The 21,554-nt window shown below is 44.2% G+C and overlaps 1 pseudogene; it reads right to left on the bottom strand.

The window, feature by feature from the left end:
* Positions 1-21,325, bottom strand: part of LOC144143186 (lysosomal acid lipase/cholesteryl ester hydrolase-like) — a 52,794-nt pseudogene extending 31,469 nt beyond the window's left edge.
* Positions 21,326-21,554: the final 229 nt, after the last annotated feature.

Genomic DNA, 21,554 nt, shown 5'->3' with positions numbered 1-21,554 from the left:
GTCCGTCGCCTCAAAAAAAAAAAAAAACGCATTGAAGCGGTTTACAAAGTAATTAATGTAATGTAGTATATTCTCTGTCATCAAGCACAGCCACCTCGGCTGTCGCTTCCGTAAGTTATCAAGCATCCCGGCGTGGCATTATTCTACTTAGGAATACGGCATGATAACGTATGCCTCGTTTGGCGTTCGTGCATACTTTTTGAACACGAAAATTGTACAAATGAGTGCTATCAACCACAACAACAAGTATCATTCACAAAGAACCACGGCGAAAAGAGCATGGCCGAGGCGGCCGATCCGGCCGGAAGTCCAGGTATGACGTTTTTCAGCCGGTTTTCGCCCGCGCTCTTCGGTCTTCCGGCATCGCGCGGCGAGATGGGGGCGGGGCATCGGGCCACTTTTGTTTGCTCATTGCGCCGCTTCTATTGCATGTATTGCGAAAATATTTCGTACACATGAAATATTCAATGTGTACTTGCTGCTAGTCAACTTTTCTTTTAATTCTCAAACCGCTTCACCTTCCCTTTAAGCTCCCTATGGCACCAAGACTGCCAGAACAGAGGCCCCCGCTATATACGTAGCGAATCGCAATAGGACATAAGGGGCTCGTTGAAATCAGACACAAATATGTGTTGTCATTCAAGAAAACCTATAGCAGTACTGGTGCTGCTATCCCACCTGGCGGGCAATTTTTCTCCACTTTCTTATTTTCCAAATTCTTTATATTGATGTACTACATCCTCCCCTTTGCTTTCCGAGGTTGTCTTGACTGCCAATTCTTACTTCTGTCTTATTTTCAACGAGCCCCTCATTTCCTATTCTGATTCGATATATATATATATATATATATATATATATATATATATATATATATATATATATATATATATATATATATATATATATGTTTATATATATATATATATATATATATCGAAAGTTATCGAAAGGCGTGGGTTCGGTCCCCACTCTGGGCGCGTGTTTTTTTTTCTTTCTTCTGTATATTTAAAAAACATGTTCACTTCATTAACCGTAGTAAAAAAGAAAAGAGCCTAACCACACCCCTATGCCTCCTTTCGCGTCGTAGACTGCTGACCTATCTTTCTGTCTTTCTGTATATATATATATATATATATATATATATATATATATATATATATATATATATATATATATATATATATATATATATACATATATATATATATATATATATATATATATATATATATATATATATATATATATATATATATATGTGGTGTTTTACGTAACTTAAGCCAGAGTTTTAAAATATTTTGATGCACCCTAACACGACGCAACAAGAAGCGTACTGCTAAATTTTCGGTGTTGTTTCTCACGCTATTTTTTTGTACGATCCTTAACTAGATAATTAGTCAATTTTAATTAGCCAACTTTACAAGCAATGACGCTAGTCCAAAATACCAATAAAAACTTGCAGAGTTGTATTCAAAGCCTCAGAATAAACATTTTCTGTATTTCTATCCGTTACGTAAGAGGGTTTTCAGTGTATATAAGATGCCAGCGAAATACAACAAATAACACATGACGTTCGGCCTCGCGCGTCTTGATTGCAGTGCTCCCAAACGTTAGGGGCGCAAACTGGTATAGGCGTGCTTCCGCCTAAAACGTGCCAGGGCAGATGAAGAACCAGTTGATTCCGGCAGGACAAGCGATAAACGCTGCGTCTGCTTATCGCTATTGGCGATTAGACGCTAGAGAAGCACATCGCTGGCTCAAATCGCACAGCCAACGCCTACGTTTCTCCCCTTTCACCTCAGCAGCAGACGGGCGCGTGTGGCAATTGATGCGGGAAACGTTTGGGAGCACCGCAATCAAGGCGCGCAAGCCAGCATGTCACGTGGCCATTGTTGTATTGCCTGGGCATCCTCAATAGGCTGAAAAACAGTAATTTTTATGGATAGAAAGAAACTGTTTATTGTGAAGTTTTGAAAACTGGTCTACAACTTTTTCATTGGGGCTTTTTATTTTTTTGTTTTCAATTAATTATTATAATTCTTTATTTAATATTTTTATTTATTTATTTATTTTTTATTTATGTATTTATATATTTATTTATTTATTTATTTATTTATTTATTTATTTGACAATACTGCAGGCCGAAAATATGGCCCAAGCAGGAGAGAGTTCAACGCTAAATGCACAACACTATTCACTTGAAGGTTACCCATTGACAAGTATTTTGCATTGCTAGGTTGATTTGTAAGCACGGTGATTGAAATTGACTAAACGTATAATTAGGCAAAATGCAACCAATCATGCGAGAAACTAAGTAAGAAGCATTCATTTGGTGGCGTCGTCTTTGAACGCATCGACAATTCTTTAAACTCCTCTTTTTAAAGAGTTTAAATCTTTGAAATCGTTTCTATATATATAGTAGAAAAACTTATTGAGGAGCCAGAAGCAATAATTGCGAAAATATTACAAAAACAGTGGTTTACTGACGTTTGGACGGGAGGATCAGTCTTTATCTGAGTAACCAGTCGTCATCTCAGATCAGTAAACCACTGTTTTTTTTCATCTTGAGCCAACCATTTTCTCAATTATACCTCTTATATTTATATATATATATATATTTATATATATATATATATATATATATATACGAATCAGAATAGGAAATGAGGGGCTCGTAGAAGTAACACTGAAATAAGCGTTAGCAGCCAAGAAAACGTCGGAAACCAAACGGGACGTTGTCGTAGGTCATTGAAACAGATAAAGAATTTGGACAGAAAGAAAGAAAGCGGAGAAAAAATTCCCGCCAGGTGGGATCCGAACCCACGACCTCCAGAATACCGGTCTGGTGCGATAACCACTACGCTACCGGCGGGGCGATTTTCCCCCCCGCTTTCTGGGGTATTTATGTCAATGTAATTTTTTACCCCCAAGCACAGGAAAAAATTAGATTGACATAAATACCCCAGAAAGCGGGGAGGAAAATCGCCCCGGCGGTAGCGTAGTGGCTATCACACCAGACCGGTATTCTTGAGGTGGTGGGATCGGATCCCACCTGGCGGGCATTCTTTCTCCGCTTTTCTTTATTTCTTTCCAAATTCTTTATCTGTTTCAATGACCTACCACAACCTCCTCTTTCCTTTCCGAGGTTTTCTTGGCTGCCAACGCGTATTTCTATATATATATATATATATATATATATATATATATATAGATATATATATATATATATTTATATATATATATATATATATATTTAATAAGGTTGCAGTCGTCATTGCCAGTGCTATTCGGCTGTTTCTGAAATATTTAATAGTGCCGAATAACGTGTGTTTGTCATGTTTCTTTGATACACGGATGAGTAGGCGAAAATATAAGTCGAGAATAAATCCGCCGTTTGTCCGGGAGCCGGATATATATATATATATATATATATATATATATATATATATATATATAGGGTTTGGAAATGAGGGGCTCGTTAGGAAAAACAGAAAGAAATGCCGGCTGTCTACAACGCCAAAGAAGGCATAGGGGAACGGTTAGACTATTTTTTACAGTTAGTGACGTTACAATATTTTTTTTAATTATTACGTGAGATAGAAAGAAAGAAAAACACGCACCCAGAGTGGGGACCGAACCCACGTCCTTCGATAAGATCTCGAATAACTTACGAATTCGGTTATCTGGGCGACTGTGTTCTCTTTCACTTTCTGGGGTATTTATAGTTACTACAACTCTATCTGACGCTTCAGGGTGGTAGCCAACGCCAATTAGACTACATGGGGAGAAGGGGACCTTCTTTTCAACCCCCACCCCCGGCGTGACGCGAACGTATACAGCCTCTCATAAGCGGGTAACTTGCGGGAAACCCTCTTGTGCTACCTTGGCATCAAGGCTGCCAGAAGTGATGCCTTCGCTAAGCTTTCGCACGATAATAGGGTTTGGAAATGAGGGCTCGTTAGGAAATACAGAAAGACACACCGGCAGTCTACAACGCCAAAGAAGGCATAGGGGGACGGTTAGACTATTTTTTACCATTAGTGATGTTACAATATTTTTTTTAATTATTACATGAGAAAGAAAGAAAGAAAAACACGCGCCCAGAGTGCGGACCGAACCCACGTCTTTCGATAAGATCTCGAATGCCTTACCAATTCGGCTATCTGGGCGACTGTGTTGTCCTTCACTTTCTGGGGTATTTATAGTTACTACAACTGTATCTGACGCTTGAGGGAGGTAGCCAGCGTCACTTAGACTACACGGGGGAAGGGGACCTTCTTTTCAACCCCGGGGGCGTGACGCGAACGTCTACAGCCTCTCATAAGCGGGTAACTGGAGGGAAACCCTCTTATGGTACCTTGGCATCAAGGCTGCCAGAACCAAGGTCCTCGCTAAGCTTTCGCACGATAATAGGGTTTGGAAATAAGGGGCTCGTTAGGAAATACAGAAAGAAATGCCGGCAGTCTACAACCCCAAAGAAGGCATAGGGGAACGGTTAGACTATTTCTCACCGTTAGTGACGTTACATTATTTTTTAATTATTACGTGAGAAAGAAACAAAGAAAAACACGTTCCCAGAGTGGGGACCCAATCCACGTCTTCCGATAAATCTCGAATACCTTACCAGTTCGGCTATCTGGGCGACTGTTTTCTCATTCACTTTCTGGGGTATTTATAGTTACTACAACTGTATCTGACGCTTGAGGGTGGTAGCCAGCGCCACTTAGACTACACGGGGAGAAGGGGACCTTCTTTTCAAACTTCGGGGCCTGACACGAACGTCTACAGCCTGTCATAAGCTGGTAACTGGCGGGAAACCCGCTTATGCTACCTTGGCATCAGGGCTGCCAGAACCGAGACCCTCGCTAAGCTTTCGCACGATAATAGGGTTTGGAAATTAGGGGCTCGTTAGGAAATACAGAAAGAAATGCTGGCAGTCTACAAACCCAAAGATGGCATAGGGGAACGGTTAGACTTTTTGTTATTGTTAGTGACGCTTAGTCTAACCGTTCCCCTATGCCTTCTTTAGGTTTGTAGACTATATATATATATATATATATATATATATATATATATATATATATATATATATATATATATATATATATATATATATATATATATATATATATATATATATTGACACGGTCTTGATAGATGGAATGGGTTTATTTACAGTTGTGTGGACCGGGAAGGGCCAAGCGAACAGATCGGGAAGCGGCCGGCACAGTCACCACCCACCACCTCAACCTCCTCTTCTACCCAAAACCACACGGGGCTTGGTCAATCCCTTTCCATTAGAAACCCCAAAGACAATGTCCTTCGTAGAAACTGCGCTGTAACACTTCCCCGGGGCGAGACGAAGCTCACTCAGCGAGTTGAAGTTGTCGGGGTTGGCAAGGCTTCAGGCGGGCGACGTGAACAACTTGAGTTTTGCGGGACCGACAATCTTGGGACATCACTTTAGCGATTTCATAATTCAGGTCGCTTAATTTTCGCACAACTACAAACGGGCCGGTATAGCTTGATAAAAACTTCTGACACAAACCACGTTTGCGTAGCGGCGTCCAGAGCCAGACAAGGTCACCAGTAAAGTACGAAGCTGGTGCGTGTCGTCGGTCATATCGCGCCTTAGTCTTCGCCTTGGACGTCAAAGTCCGTAGTCGGGCAAGGCGGCGCGCCTCTTCAGCACGACAGAGAGTCTGCGCTATAGAAACATCTTCATGGTAAGAAAAGGGCGGGATAGTGTCGAGGAAACTACTTGGCAGTCGCATGTATAAAAGAAAGAAAGGTGCGTATCCCGTGACCTCGTGCTTAGCGGTATTGTAAGCGTATGTGATAAAGGGTAACACATCGTCCCAGTTTTTGTGATCTGAGGATACGTACATGGCCAACAGGTTTGTCAGTGTACGATTTGTGCGCTCAGTAAGGCCATTAGTTTGTGGGTGATATGGCGTGCTGTGTCTGTACTGTGACCCACAAACACGAAGGAGCTCTTCGACGATATCCGCTGTGAATTGTCGTCCGCGATCACTTATAACCACCCGGGGGGCACCATGCCGCAGTATGATGAAGTGCAGAAAAAAGTGTGCGACTTCGGAAGCTGTAGCGGATGGCAGAGCAGTCGTTTCCACATATCTTGTCAGGTAATCGACACAGACAAGTATCCATCGATTCCCTGCCACTGACTTGGGAAACGGGCCGAGCAAGTCAATTCCTACTTTTTCAAAAGCTGACGTTGGTGGACGCACCGGATGCAAAGGCCCGGAAGGAGGAACTGTGGGATGCTTGTAGCGCTGGCACACCTGACATCCGGCGACGTACTGCTTCGTCGTCTTTCGGAGGCGAGGCCAGTAGAAACGTTAACGGAGTCGGTAAAGCGTGCGGGCAAAACCAAGATGTCCTGAGGTGACGTCGTCGTGCATAGCATGCAGGACGACAGGCCGGAGGCTCTCAGGCACGACAAGCAGAAAGCGAGCACCATCGGACGAATAATTCCGTCTCCAGAGCAAGCCATCTCGGACGACGAACGGTGAAGTCGACGCTTGAGACGCCTGTGCGGATACAAAAAATGGCTGCAAGCTGCTATCTTTTTGTTGCTCTTCCTGAAACACGAGTGCATCGGGGAGCGTGGTCGAGATGGAAGCTAAGGAATCGGCATTGTGTTCTTCCTCAAATAGCTGCGCTTGTTGAGGCAGGCGTGACAAACAGTCAGCGTCGGTGTGGCGGCGCCCGCTCTTGTAGACAACAGCGAAATCGAATTCCTGAAGCCGTAAAGACCAGCGAGCAAGTCGACCCGAGGGGTCACGTAGTCCGACAAGCCAGCACAGGGAGTGATGGTCGGTTACGATGGTGAAATGACGTCCATAAATGTAGGGTCTGAACTTCTGAATGGCGAAAATCATCGCAAGGCATTCTAGTTCTGTCACCGTGTAGTTGCGCTCTGCTTTCGAGAGGGTACGACTTGCGTAGGCGACAGCGCTATGCGCACCTCCATGCGGTTGGACCAGCACAGCCCCAACACCAATGGCGCTGGCGTCTGAGTGGATCTCAATGGGGGCCGAGGGGTCGAAGTGGCGCAACACAGGACCAGATGTCAACAAACGCTTCAACTCCGTGAAAGACGAATCACATTCGGGAGTCCACACAAAGGGGGTGTCTTTACGAAGAAGAGCTGTGAGGGGACAGGCGATCTTGGCGAAGTCTTTGATAAATCGACGAAAGTAGGAGCACAGTCCAAGGAAGCTCCGCAGGTCCTTAAGTGATCGGGGTTTTTGAATGTCACGAACCGCAGCAATCTTTTGTGGGTCAGGCCTGATACCATCGTTGTCAACAAGGAAGCCGAGCACAAGCGCCTGGCGCTCTCCGAAATGGCACTTCTTCGAGTTCAGGACCAGGCCAGCCTGCGCGATGCGCTGGAGAACAACATCAAGCCGCTAGTTATGCTCGTTGAACGTCCGGCCGAAAATTATGACGCCATCGAGATAACACATGCAGACTTCCCACTTCAGGCCCCGAAGGACAAAGTCCATGAATCTTTCGAATGTTGCGGGCGCGTTGCACAGGCCGAATGGCATAACATTAAATTCGAACAAGCCATCTGGTGTGACGAATGCTGTCTTTTCCTTGTCGTCCGGGTGCATAGGAATCTGCCAGTAGCCCGATCGAAGATCGACCGACGAAAAGTAGGAGGCAGAATGCAGACAATCAATGGCGTCGTCAATTCGCGGAAGTGGGTAGACGTCCTTCTTCGTCACATTATTAAGTCTACGGTAGTCAACGCAAAATCGCCACGTGTTGTCCTTCTTTCTGACAGTATTACAGGAGCGGCCCATGGGCTGGTAGATTCCTGAATTACACCGTTCCGGAGCATTTCCTCAGTCTGCTCATTTATAGCGCTGCGCTCAGCAGGAGACACGCGGTAAGGTTTCTGCCGGATGGGTGGTGCATCGCCGGTGTAAATTCGATGTTGCGTCCGAGACTCTGGCGGCGCAGGAGGGTATTTACCCTGCGCAAAATGAAACACTGAAGCGTGCCGAGCCAGCAATTTTTGCAATGCGTGTCGTTGCTCAGACGGCAACGATTTGTTAACCATTTTGACGAAATTGGCTGTATAGTTCGGTTCCACATTAGTCGCAGCGCAAGCCATAGAAATAGCGTCCAGTGAAGTATCTGAATGATTGGCATAACTGGCGAGCGTGAGGCCCTGAGGAAGAAGTACGGATTCTGAGCTTGCGTTCACTGTCCACAGGTGAGTAAAGCCACCCTCCGCATGAACCAAAGCCCGAGGTACGAACACATTTTTCTTCAGCGCTGTGTTCAGTTCGGGCTCAACTAACGCCACACAGGGGCTACCCTTGCTCATTTGGCTGCACTTCACGGGAACGAACATGGCTGCCATAGAAGGCAATAGCGTATCATCGGCAACAGCGAACACTCCTCGGCCGGGTTCGGTGGCTTGCTCGATACAGACAGGCAATACACTCCGCAATGAAATCTCTCCAGCACCGCAATCTAACTTTGCCCCGCATTCCTTCAAAAAGTCGATACCGAGAATGACATCGTGCGTTGCGTACTCCAATACGGTAAACTCAGTTCTGAAGGTGTTTCCGCCAAGCACAACGTCCGCCGAGATAATTCCAACTACCCGCAAAGGCTCACCACCAACCCCACGGAAATGTCTAGTTCCATCCCACTCAAACATAACTTTATGTCCAAGGCGATCTTTAAATGACGAGCTCATCACTGACACACTAGCACCAGTATCCACCAAAGCAGTTGCGTTCACACCGTCGACACAAATACACACCTTGTTCTCTACCATCACTACTGACAGGGGATTTGGTAAAACCGACCGTTCCGCGACCTCACCCCTGTCGGCCGCACCAGCTAGTTTCCCAGCGGCGGGGGCACGGACCGGCGGCGAGGCGACGGCGACCGGCCCTGGCGAAGCGGTGGTGTGATGCTACGGTCAGAGACGGCGGGAGACGCATTGCGGTTGGTGAGCGGAGTCGGGTAGTGGAAAACGGGATCCTGGTGGATTGCGCCATCCCGTCGGTTGGGTGAAGAAGGGGCAAAGAGCCGCGGAGCTTGCTGCTGACGACGGCGACAGAAGCGACGCCCACTGACGCCACAGAAATAGCAAACAGGTGGTTCCCGATAGCGGTCTTGGTCGCCTTGTTGCCGGTAGCGGGCTGGTTCGACTTGTTGTCGTGGGTAGCCAGCGACTACTCTACGGGATTCGTTCTCGTAGCCCAGTCGCCGGGATGGCGCTCGGAAGCTCTGAACATTGACGCCATCTTGTGGAAACGTACCGCAGGGCTCTGTGTAGCGGAGTTGTGGTCTGGGTGCCGGTACTTGAAGGCAAGGCTCGTGAACGGCGCACTGGTGGAACACGCAATTTGCAGGAGGCCCCGAATAGGCAGGCGGACTGGCGGTGTACGCTTGAACTTGATACCCTAGTTCTTCCCGTATAATACGGCGAACCAAGGATGCGATATCCTCAGATGGACCAGTGTCCACGCTAGCGACAGTGGGAACGTTTGGAAGACGGCCAAATTTGGGGCAAATCCGCCGAAGCTTGAGAGCTTCAAATGTGCGGCAGTAGCTGGCCACGTCTGCTGCAGAGGCTAGGTTTTCCTTTGCAATCAAGAAGTGGTATACGTCTTCCGCTATACCTTTTAGCAAATGGCCCACCTTGTCCTCCTCAGTCATGTTCGGGTTTACAAGAGAGCAGAGTTTAAGGACCTCTTGCATGTATGCCGTACCAGTCTCGCCCAGTACCTGTGCTCGCTGTGCCAGCGTCTGCTCGGCCTTTTTGCGGCGGGAAATGGGGTCGCCAAAAGATTTCCTCAGCTCCTCGACGAAGCTCGCCCATGTCGTGAGCTTTGCTTCATTGTTTTCAAACCAGGTCAAAGCTGTTTCGACGAGATACACCACTACATAGGCTAGTTGCGCGGCTGTGTCCCAGCGATTGTATTTGCTCACCCTTTCGTAGTGTTTGAGCCAATCCTCGACCTCATCGTCATCGTTCCCAGAGAACGAGCGTGGTTCCTTGTGGTGCCAACCGTTGACCACAACTGGGGAAGAGTTTTCACCATTCCGGGGCGGCGCCATGTCAGCCGGGTCCACGGGCAAGCCGGCGATTCGCCTACTCCGACGGAGAACGCAGGATTCCGCTGAGTCCGCAGGGTCCAGGACGTTGCTACCCCGCACCTCTACCACGTGACACGGTCTTGATAGATGGAATGGGTTTATTTACAGTTGTGTGGACCGGGAAGGGCCAAGCGAACAGATCGGGAAGCGGCCGGCACAGTCACCACCTCAACCTCCTCTTCTACCCAAAACCACACGGGGCTTGGCCAATCCCTTTCCATTAGAAACCCCAAAGACAATGTCCTTCGTAGAAACTGCGCTGTAACAATATATATATATATATATATATATATACATAAAGTGCCCCGTTTGTGCACACTCCTTAGGAAAGCCTTTGACGAAAGTTCACCGCGCTAATAATTTTCCGCATTTAAATTAATACCGAAGGGGAAGTTATATCGGCCAGTTTCTTACCGATACAGATATACCCATGCATACGCACACCAAACTTGCTACACATATACGTACTACGCGCTTGCATAATTACACCCATGGAAGCTCTGAAATAATTAGGATGGTTTAAACATACATGAAAGTAATTCTTTACGTACGCGCTGCAACGGTTCTTCATAAAATTTGTTAATAATATTAGCAGTGAAATTTGATACTTACGAAAAGTTCCAGAACTGCCTTGAACCAACACTTAGTGTTTGGTGCTTCCTGCCGAATGTGTTTCCACGGGTATTTCCGAGCCACACGTCGTATCCACTGTCTGCTAAAACAAAACCTAAAAACAAAGACAGAAATTTTTATACAACATTTCTGTTACCTGTTAATATTAGGCATACCTGTCAACAGTTCGCTGAAGACCCTATGCTTAGTACTACAACTAATTTAGCCGTGACATAAGAAGGGATAATTAGGAGAGGACCAGTGTGTATGGCCACATAAATATTTCGTCTAACTCGTTACGTGTTCAAATTAAAAGTGCACTCAACAAATTTCTATGAGAACATTATTGTGGCGATTATAAGAATTCCACACCAAAACTCGCCCGTCTAGTATATCTGTCATGTATTTGCTCTAGAAATTGACTTGTCCTTTGCTAACAAACTTGTTGTCCTGGTGGTAGCATGCTTCCGTTATCTAAGTCAGTGGTTCCCAAGCATGAGTGAGTTCAGTGCCCCTTTTGGCCTTGCAAAAGCTATGCGGTACCCCACGATGAACTATGTTTCTCTGTGTCATAAAGTCAAATAGTTTGCACATGCAGCTAAATTCCCCTACATGCTTATCAATGACCCCCATTCATGTCTGAATTTTATGTGGATGTGTGCGGAATTATTAAATAATTAACTCTTACAGCATAAAGTCACCGAAACGCCCACATGCTGCATTTTGTGCGTCTGCCTTTTCCCCATTCCTCTGGTGTTGTGGATGAAAACTGGCAGCCTCTTCAATCCGAGGAGGTTCAATACGAGGCAGCCTCTTCAATCCGAGGATGATGGCGAGGGTGCGGAGTATGGGGACTCGAAATGACATAGAAGTTGCGCCCCGAGCGACATCCGATTTGTCGGCCAACCGTCATTTAATTTTAGCTGTCAGTTGCACCTTGATTATTCCCTCAATGAAACTGCAAGTCACTGCTCACATCTAATTTTGCTTGATTTTTGCTTGGTGGTTGTTTGCGCACGGATGGACGCGTCCGGACATTGGGAGGTCCTAAGGTACTCCGCATCGTTACAGATTAGGGAGTAAGCCATTTGACTCTACGGTGCTAACTCACGGTCGTAGCCGAATTGGTAAGACGACTGACACTGTCTTGTCTACCAGACACCCGCTCGAATCCCGCCAGTGCATGTGTTATTTTTGCGATTGTAAATGCTACGCGCACGGACGCGGACGAATATTGTGCAATCTTAAGGTGCTCCGCACCTAAAAAAGGCAACGTAAAACTTGTGCTACGCGAAAACACTTACGTACATGTCATGCAGCGAAGCCTCCTTGTCGCATTGCAGTGAGGTTTGACAAAAAGGAGAAAAAGCGCTGAAGGGGAGGGGGCAAAAATTTCAAACAGGGCTTTGCGTACCCCAGAAATGGTTTTCCGGACCCCCTGTCGTCCTGGACCCCCATTGAGAACAGCTGTTCAAAAAGCAGGGGCAACCAGTTTCTTCGATGGGTGGTTCAGAAAACTTTATTTTCTCGTGATATAAACCCCATTACCGCGCGACACAAGCGGGGACATCGAAATATTTGCGCACTTGAGCGTATTGATTCTCATTTATACTGATTTAAACTAGTTAGTTTTGTTTGAGAATTTCTAGAAAGCTGAGTGAACTCATAAAATCAATATTTTTCAGAACCTGTTGCTCCTTTCGTGTTTTAATACCTCTTAAAGCACAACCGACTCGGTATTCACCAATTTATGAAACGGAGTCCCATTCGTGGCAAGCAGTGCGCCAACGGTAGTGCTTGTTTAGCGGCCAGAAATATGTATGCGGTTCTCTACAGTTTGTTTTGGTGCCCTGAAAAACCAAACTTTAACGTATCTTTCCCCGTACGACCACTTAATTCCGTCGTACCCGTGTTACCCAGGGGGTGCTGTCGAACAACTTAATCGAGCAGTGTGAACGAAGCACGCAATGGACGTGAAACTGTGCCTAAACAGGCCCAAAATAGGCGTCGTTGAAGCAGACCACGAAGCCAGGTCGCGCAGATGCGCCCGTCAGCGTGAGCGCGCGGGGAACGCTGGGTAAATTCACCATGCCATCTACACTGTCTCTGTGAGTTAAGCGGCCCTTCCCTCCGCAGCCGCTTCGTGAGTTTCTTGTCCCGCATGCCGGGAAAGGACTGTTGGCTCGTACAGGTAGAAAGCTTTGCTTTAAATAGTGTCTTCGGTTTGCCTGCACTCGCTAAACTTGTTCAGGCAGTGCAGCACTGAACTCCTTGATATTTGAGCTGAGCACCCGGCCACTACACTTTTCGGTTCGGTTTGGTGACGGTAGAGGGACTGCCGGATGAGTTCACGACCTTCCCTGCACTCGCAAGGAAAGAGGAGCAGAAGCATACACAAAGAGTGCAGGACCAGTTCTGCACAGGCCGCACCTGCGCTGAACTAGTTTAGTGTGAGCCGGCTCAGAAATTGCCGGCCAAATAGAACAGTACTACAATTCGAGCACGAAAAACAGATAACGAGACAAGCGTTCAGGTAGTGTACCTGCCACCTGATTCAGCTGTTTGCGTAGACGGACCTCGAAAAGAAAACCGAATCAGGCTATATGGGTATACAGCCCACACAAAAACGCCCTCAAAACATTCTTGATGTAATAAAGTCGCCATTTGGGCTATTTAGTGTTGATATATTGTTAAGACTGGCTCGAAACACGACAAAACCTGAGAAACAGACGCTAAGGCGTTAACTCACAAGTGTTTTTATTACGCAAAAACACAAATATATAGTCCAAATGAACACGTTTCCAGCTCCACCTCTCGATAGTGCGTTGAGAAAAACACAAGATTACAATGGTTACAGTATTACGATTTGCTAAACACGGCATTACAATGTTCACATACAACAATCAAACCAAAAAACACCTGAGTTACTGCATTTGATAGGAAAATAAGTTTGTTTTCATGCATGCCACGGACGCGTGGCTGCGACACTTTTCATCATTATTTCTTCTGTAAAATGCGTATATATCCTTTTTTTTCAATTCGTGACTGTGCCGCCACAACGAGGAGGTGTTCTCGAACATTGATAACATTGCACTCTGCTCTTGTCTCTGCGGTCGCGTATTACGAGGTATGTGCACATGAGGATTATTCTGTATTGACCTCCGGTGTTCGATGAGTGGAATATGGATGCACTTGCTTGACTGACCAATATAAATGTTACCAGATGACAATGGCGCTGAGTGCACAATTCACGTGTTCCACGGGACAAGTGGAGAAGCATGATTACCATTACAAAGACTTCTGTCGAGAGAACTTCCCTTACGCCTAATAAAAAATATGGCCAAGCTTATTCAGAGCAGAAAAAAATTGCATGGCTTGAACAATGTTGCCGGACGTAAAAAGATTAGAATACTTTTTCTGCTCTGATTAAGCTTGGCAAGCTTTGTACGTTGGTAGAAAAGAACTTGTATAGACAGAAGTCTTTGTAATGTTAACCATACTTCTCCATTTGTCCCGTGCTACACGGGAATAGACTACTGATTGACATTCCCATGTGATAACGTTTATAATGGCCAGTCAGGCAAATGTCTCAATGTTCGTTCTGAGTATATATTTGTGCTGTACGCAGGGGAAACCTTGGCGAGTTAGCGCCGTCGTATAGGTTTTCTCTGGTGTCGTCCTCAATGTATTCGTGGTACGCGTCACAACCGCACCAACCATCAGAAACTGCGCACAGTGTTGCTATTATCCGATAATGTATATTACCGGTCGCCGGTTTACCGCAGAGTACGCGGCGGTGTTGTCGAGGATACAGATGCCTAGAAAATCCTCGTTTGCCCGACCCATCCCCCCTAAATCTTGGCGACCAGCGACAGCGCCAGGTAATGGAAAATGGTTGCTTTTCTGATCCTCCATCCGTTCGAGTGGACGCAGATTTTTCCAATCATCCGACTATATCGCGGCCTCAAATGGGCGCCGCCGTCACGCACGTGTATTTCGTGCCATCACGGCGTATACATAGAGGTAGAGGTTCATTAAAACTGTTTCGATGGCGGCACAATTTTGTAATGGCATAGGCATCGCCTTCAGAACGGGATAAACCAAGGTCCGATTGCGTTCACGCGAAGCGGTTTACTTGTTTCTTTACTTCATCCCGATTGTCACCATCCTCAGAGAAGGTTTGCTTTCTGCAGTGGGTTTTGGGTGAACTATGGATTAGATCATAATGAGGCTTGAGGTTTTCATTGCTACTGAAAGGCAATGACACTGCATAAACCTCAAAGTCCAAAATGGCACCATAAGGGATCGCAAGAACCTGCTTCTACACCACATAAAAGTGAAGTAACATGAAAGGATAATTAAACTTTTTCACAGTTCTGAAGATTTGTTGTAATATACGCACCCTTTTCTGCGGAATAATGTAAAATCATATACATTATTGTGATCATTCAGTGCATACGTAATTTTTGTTTCGACAGAAGGAGCTTTCCGGCTCATTGCAATTTTTCAGAAGTAATTACTCTAGAGTTATTTAGGGTGCTTTAAAGAATGTTGGCACTAGTAATACAGAGGTCAAAAGTTTGGATTGTTCCGAGTTTTAAGTTTTTCGCCTAAATCAGTCGCGTTTCATAGCCGAGGACACTATCGCTGATAAATGTATGGGCGGTACCTTTTGACAGCGAGTAACGCAAAATCTATTTAGACTTACGTAAATTATCTTAACAGCACTCATGTCCAATTCGACTGCCTGATCCTGACTAAATACTGCGTTCTTGTAAATGTTTCAAGTGTGAATATGAACTTTTGACTTAGAAAGCTTGGGATGAGAAGACTGAGGCAAGTTCTGCTATAATATTACTATCTTTGAACAAACCGCATTAGAATAATTTGTGTGGCAACTGAATACGATAACTAAAATGGAGTTTTATCGTATCAATCAACGCAAATTGTAACTTATCCCGCTCTTAATCTCAAAAAATCTGCTACACCATCTCTGCCCTTAATTTTTGCAACTGGTCCAAGGATGAAGGCAACGGGTAAACTCGCCTTAGGGACAAATAAGGGACAGTGTAGGGCTAAAATTATTTTTTTTGTAAACGTGCATAGTTACCGTGAAGATAGTGCATTCTAATACTGTGAATACATAGGTGCCTCACCTAGCGTAATGGGTCTACCAGTTCCGGTTTTGTTTACACAGGCCAGGAGACGCAATGCTCAGTTTCAGGTCACTGTTCTGTCGTAAACAATTATTCAGTGTAGAGTGAAAATCTCAAACAATAAAGTACTGTTTTTGCTTGCAGTACCTTGGCTATACGCTGCATACGCCAACATACAGAAAACTGTAGCCCAAACTTTTCTTTTTCTTTTTTTTGGAGAATGATACCAGCATTGTCAGTGAGCTCACCATCGCCCATCGGACAGCCCAAATTAAGAATTCAACCATTATGCCAAAGTTTAAAGAGAAGTGTGTACATACTTTAGGGCGAACATTGACACCTGGAGTTTTATTATTAACCAAAAGGTGCATTCACAGAGCTTCCGCTCTCACAACCCAAATAACTTAGACCACATTACAACAAAGCAACCTGATTGGTTTAGGTGCTGTACTTCTATAATGGTCCATTGCAATTTTCAAACACTAAACTTCTTACCTAGTGACTGGCCCGGGAAGTCAAGGACAAGAGACGCTGAGTCCGCCAGAAGGCCCGTCATGACAAATATAGGGCCAAGACTGCCGCATTCTACCATTCCGGATTCATTCCCATAACCGCAGGCTTTGTTCCTTCCGTACGGTATTCGATGAACGTCAATCAGGTAACCATCCTCTGTTGTCACTTCGTGGGTCTCGAATGGGTAGCCCTTTTCTCGGATCAGAGATTCCTGCACATATCGGGAAAATAAACAGTAATAAGTTTTTGATCTTGTTAGGCATTCATGTGGGTCATAAACAATGTTCGTTACGGGTGTCCTACATGCCTCAACCCACACGTGTTCTGTCCCAGCTTTACACATACATTAAAATTACTCGGGAGTTTAAATTCTTCTCAATATTTTTATCTTTAGACCAAGGAAATGTTTATGTACGCAAGGACCACGTAAATGTCTTAAATTGAACAGGCCCAACGAGTTCTCATAGTCACATCAAATGGAGATCACCGTAACAGACAGACACTGAACATATTTACGTATTCGTGTAGAATATCTATGTAACTGTTAAACCTTGGGAAACTAAATTTTTACAAAAAAAAGGCCAGTTATTTTTGTTTGGATTTGGAAATCTTAGGTCCTAGCTTATCTATAACTTTTTGAGACTGCAATAAATATTTTGTAAGTTTTAGTGCCCCACAGCGTATTCAAAGTTACATATTGGCGCAGCTGAACGTTGGTTTTCTCTAAACAGTACAACAATAATTACACGCCAAAACGTTTATATTGTAATGCATTTCTAATAAGGCAAATCACAAATTGTACAAAGTGTATGCTCAAAATGTTTTGGTAAATAGCTTTGTCGCTAAAGCTGGCCAAATTTTATTGGTTAGCAATGTAGGAGTGTAAGAAAAAGTTTTAATCTGGGCTGTTCAAATTCTGGAGCACTCTGGAACGCTGTATGCAGCTATACCCAAAGGTAATTTAGCGAAAGGCCGTATGCAGTTGAATGTTTTAGGTGTCACTTCGCTAACTGTCGCTTTGTAAAAATGTCTTCCGCCGGCTGAGAAATTTCAATGGTGGCTTGGTAATTAAGAGAAGCGCCTGCTCCACACTGAATCATCTGATGTTTATCAGATTGGTGTTGAACATAACATTAGAATATACAAACAACAGAGCTTCTGTCTAGCGAAAAACTAGTTTTAACGTCAATGCCGCCTATTTTGTACACTCCATTAAGCTCGTCATTTTTGCATCGTTTCTAGGATGTCACCATACCAACTCACTAAACTAATTGACCCTCTTAGCATGTATACTATCGTTGCCCTACATTCAACCACATTACCACAATTTTTAAGCCGTATATTTGAAATAAAATTTCAGAGACTGTAGCAGTATATATACGAGAAAGTGTGAATTAGTGATGGACTTTTGAACGTATACAACCCGTGTACTCAATATCTTATATCTTAATGTTGTGTACGGGTTATACTATGGTCTCAGTAACGATATAAAAATTCTCGGGGGAAGGCGTGCAACTGTTTTTACAGGGAAAACACAGTGAGCAACTGTTTCCAAGCCAATTCTCTCTTATGGTTTACACTGGTGTGTCACAACAAACGCTTTATTTTTTTTTCATTTTTATTTATGAACCTAAATAAAGGTAACATTGCGGGCATTTTTTATGTCTTTTTTTACGTCTCTATAACTTTTTTTACGTCTTTATAGAAAAATATTAGACAGAATAATTCCGAAAAGAAACCTCCGAAAAAAAAAGAACGCCGCAATATGCAATAAAATGCGTGCGCAGCCGCCCAAGCCAGATTTTTTTATTTCTTCACAAATTTAATTTTCTATAACATAACGACGATTTTAACAAAACGTTTCCTACTTTAATTCTCTTCATTCTGTAAAAATCTTTAGCCTATAGCTGTAACTTATACATTTCAGTTCAAACCTAACCATTTATTTTCATCGACAGAAAAGCCAGCCAATTCAAACTTTTTCGACAGTGAGTGTTAGGCATACTTTCTGTAATTCATGTTATCATGCCGGCTTGGCCGAATAGTTTTCATTACTTCAACGTAGTAAAGACAAGTTTAAAGATTAGAAATTTGACATTTATGTCCATGCCCCTTGAGCACACTGCATCTACTCGGAAAGCATCTGCACACTTCGGTAACTATTTGAAGCCCGTATTGGGAAATGGCAATTCGGGATTTTGGACTTAGCTCAATGAGGGGAGGGTCAGTCTTTGAAAAAAAAGCTGCAACGATGTGCTTGTAGCAGTAACAAACCCAGGTTTTTATTTGCGAGATAGTGCGTATAAAAGTTTTTGTTACAAACTACGAAAAAAGGCGCCCCAAGCAAGCCAACGACCAATATTTTAGGCACGTGAACCTGGGATGCAGAAACAAATGCTGGATGGTTGGCTTTTAACGTAATATTCAGCCACATTTATGGTCATAATATGTAAACGAATGTTTAAATCCGCTGCAATTATCACAAACACGTCATTTCTTTCAAAGAGTTTCTTCTTAAACTTACAGGCAAGTTCTACTGAATTTGTTTTACAGAGGATAAACACGCAAGTTACTCAGGGTATCTTGCGGGGCACTGAAGAATATGTATAGGATGTATGTTCGTATAGGCAAACCCTGTATGCACCCTAATATCTAGACATTTGCCGGTTTTATTTGTTGCAATAGAAAAATATGCTTCACTCAACCATTTTTCTAGGGTTTCCATGTAATCACACCTGTCCCTCAAGCGACATGCAGCAAATCATCGCATTAAAACTTAAGATCGCAAGCAAAAGTATAACACTATCTGTATATTAGTATTTCTTGTTATAATTTACTGGTGCTCTGGCGAGAGAATTTGCTCACGAAGTTTTCCCATGATATAAGTCTTGTAGTCGCTGGTTTATGCTTCATTGCTATTGCAACCCTCTCACTTCTGAATATCATGCGCCATATCGAATATTTTTTACGTGCACGAGCGTCTACCTGTCCACATATTCCCACTAGCGCTATGGCACGCCCTGCGATTCGCCTTTTTTATCAATACTGTATCGGGTTTGGAAGTGCGCTTTGCTAATTGAACCTAGCCGAGCATGATTGAAAAACAATGAAGTCTTTCTGGAAGCTCTCGAGATGGGCCAGGAATACTGGTTTACTTTACGTCACCCTATTCGATTGGCTGGCTCTCAGTAGTGCGGCCAATTATTTGTCTGGCACTTCAATCTCGATAACTATATAAGCTTGATTTAAACCTCGAGATTTCTCTAAAAAGCTTCATTTGACTCAGAGGCGTCAATTCGGGTTTGTCCGCTTTCCATCACATTTTTTCTTGGTAGTTTTTGTATGTTTGTTTTCTCAACAAAGTCGGAAAAACACCGAATGTACGACCAGATAATTATTTCTTTGTGTAGTCTACGTGTGTATTCACACTGCTCTCAGGTGAAAGTTCGGCGAATAAGTCATTATAGTTTAGTTGCAGCCTGTTGTCGTTTCTTAATTGTTTTTAATATTCACCAGGAATTTCCATAGGTCATATTTCGCAGGCTGTTATTTATTCGCCATCTCCCATTACGTTTCATATTCCTAATAACTATCGCTTATTACATCTCACCAGAGCGTATAAAACTTGGCATTAATTGCATCTTGTGAACTAGAGTTGTAGCTTTATGTAACGAAGTCACCGGGAACCCCGAAATAGTTCGTTAATTCGAGAAATGCGCACAACTGGCAATGTCATTTTACAAGCAGTTGATCGTGTAACTTCGTGCCTAATGGGAGTAGCATCCCAATAGCTGCAATGACATGGTAATTGCGGCGGCCGCGGCGCTCACTGCCCATAATTTAGCAATGCGCCAAAAGTTTGCGGTGCAAATATTATTTAAAGAATAGGGGTTGGCGTGGGGGGACATTGCTAGCTGGGACTGCTAGTGAAAATAAAAAAATTACTTTAACACAGATGAGCAGCAAACGTCGTTCATATGGCTCTACAGCTGTTGTTGAAGACCCTAAAAAATTTGTACCTGTCATTACCTCCGCAATGCACCCGGCGCGCTGGCTCAGTGGCTAAGGCGCTGTCGTGATAGGACCCGGAGACTCAGGTTCAGTACCCAGCCGTGACAGCCACTTTTCTTGCGAAGCAAAACATATCGTGTGTCCATATTTCGCGGCATGTTAAATCCGCCCACTTGGTCAAAATTCATCCGGAGCCCTCCACTGCGCCGCGCCCCATTGCCCATGCGTAGCTTCGGCGCGTGCAATTCAATAATCAACCACATGCGAAATGCGGCCGATCGAGGCAACACAGAGGCATAGTATAACTGACACGCTAAGGTTGCGGAAACACGGGTTGGTGTTTGCTGACATAAAACATTGGAAATTGTTTGCTGACAACTTGTTTGTACTAAAAACCACATCCACTGCTATGTAGGTCAAAGGCACCAGCAAGGTAGTAGACCAAGCGTAGAGCGTATAGCTACTCCCAAAAAGGCGTGTTGTATGTGTGGCGTCACTTCAGAATGCCTTTATGGAGAACACCCCAACTAGTTTCGGGTAAATATAGTCCCACATGGCCAAATTAACCATTATGTGTTCTCGTACAAGCGAGGTGCAATATTTCCACTTTTCTGTTTCCAATTAAAACGAACACATCTTTAAACAGGGCTTCTTTTCCATTTGACCTGAGCAAAACCACTAATAAGTGCCTAAATTTAATCATCTTTGGATGAAGCAAATTCAAATCCAAATGAAAACAAAATAAACGGGAAACTCACAATTGTTGGACATCCAGCTGGAGTTCTGTCACTTCTCGGGATGAGCCTTGAGGTTAAGTTGAGCGCCAAGCCAAAGCTGCTCAACACAAATCTTGGTAGCCATTGCCCAATTGCCACCATTATGGCAGACGCTGACTCTCCTTGACGGTTTGTATTGGCCAACAATAGTCCTTGTTCAAAATTCGTTCACGTTGATAACGTTACCGTGTAGACCAACAGGCGCGGTTATGCGTGAACAAAGGTGTTCTCAAAATTACCGTTCAAAACTACATACTCTGCAGGCGCATATTACTATACTTTTGGAAGCGATGCGGAGCAACAAGCTTTCTTCAGGTGATTTAATTTAAGA

Source organism: Haemaphysalis longicornis, unplaced genomic scaffold (assembly GCF_048455015.1).
Source record: "Haemaphysalis longicornis isolate Haplotype H1 unplaced genomic scaffold, Haemaphysalis longicornis Haplotype H1 scaffold_6, whole genome shotgun sequence".
In the NCBI taxonomy this organism is placed as follows: Eukaryota; Metazoa; Arthropoda; class Arachnida; order Ixodida; family Ixodidae; genus Haemaphysalis; species Haemaphysalis longicornis.
Note: the sequence above shows the minus strand (reverse complement) of the source record. Positions and strands in the feature narration are given on the sequence as shown.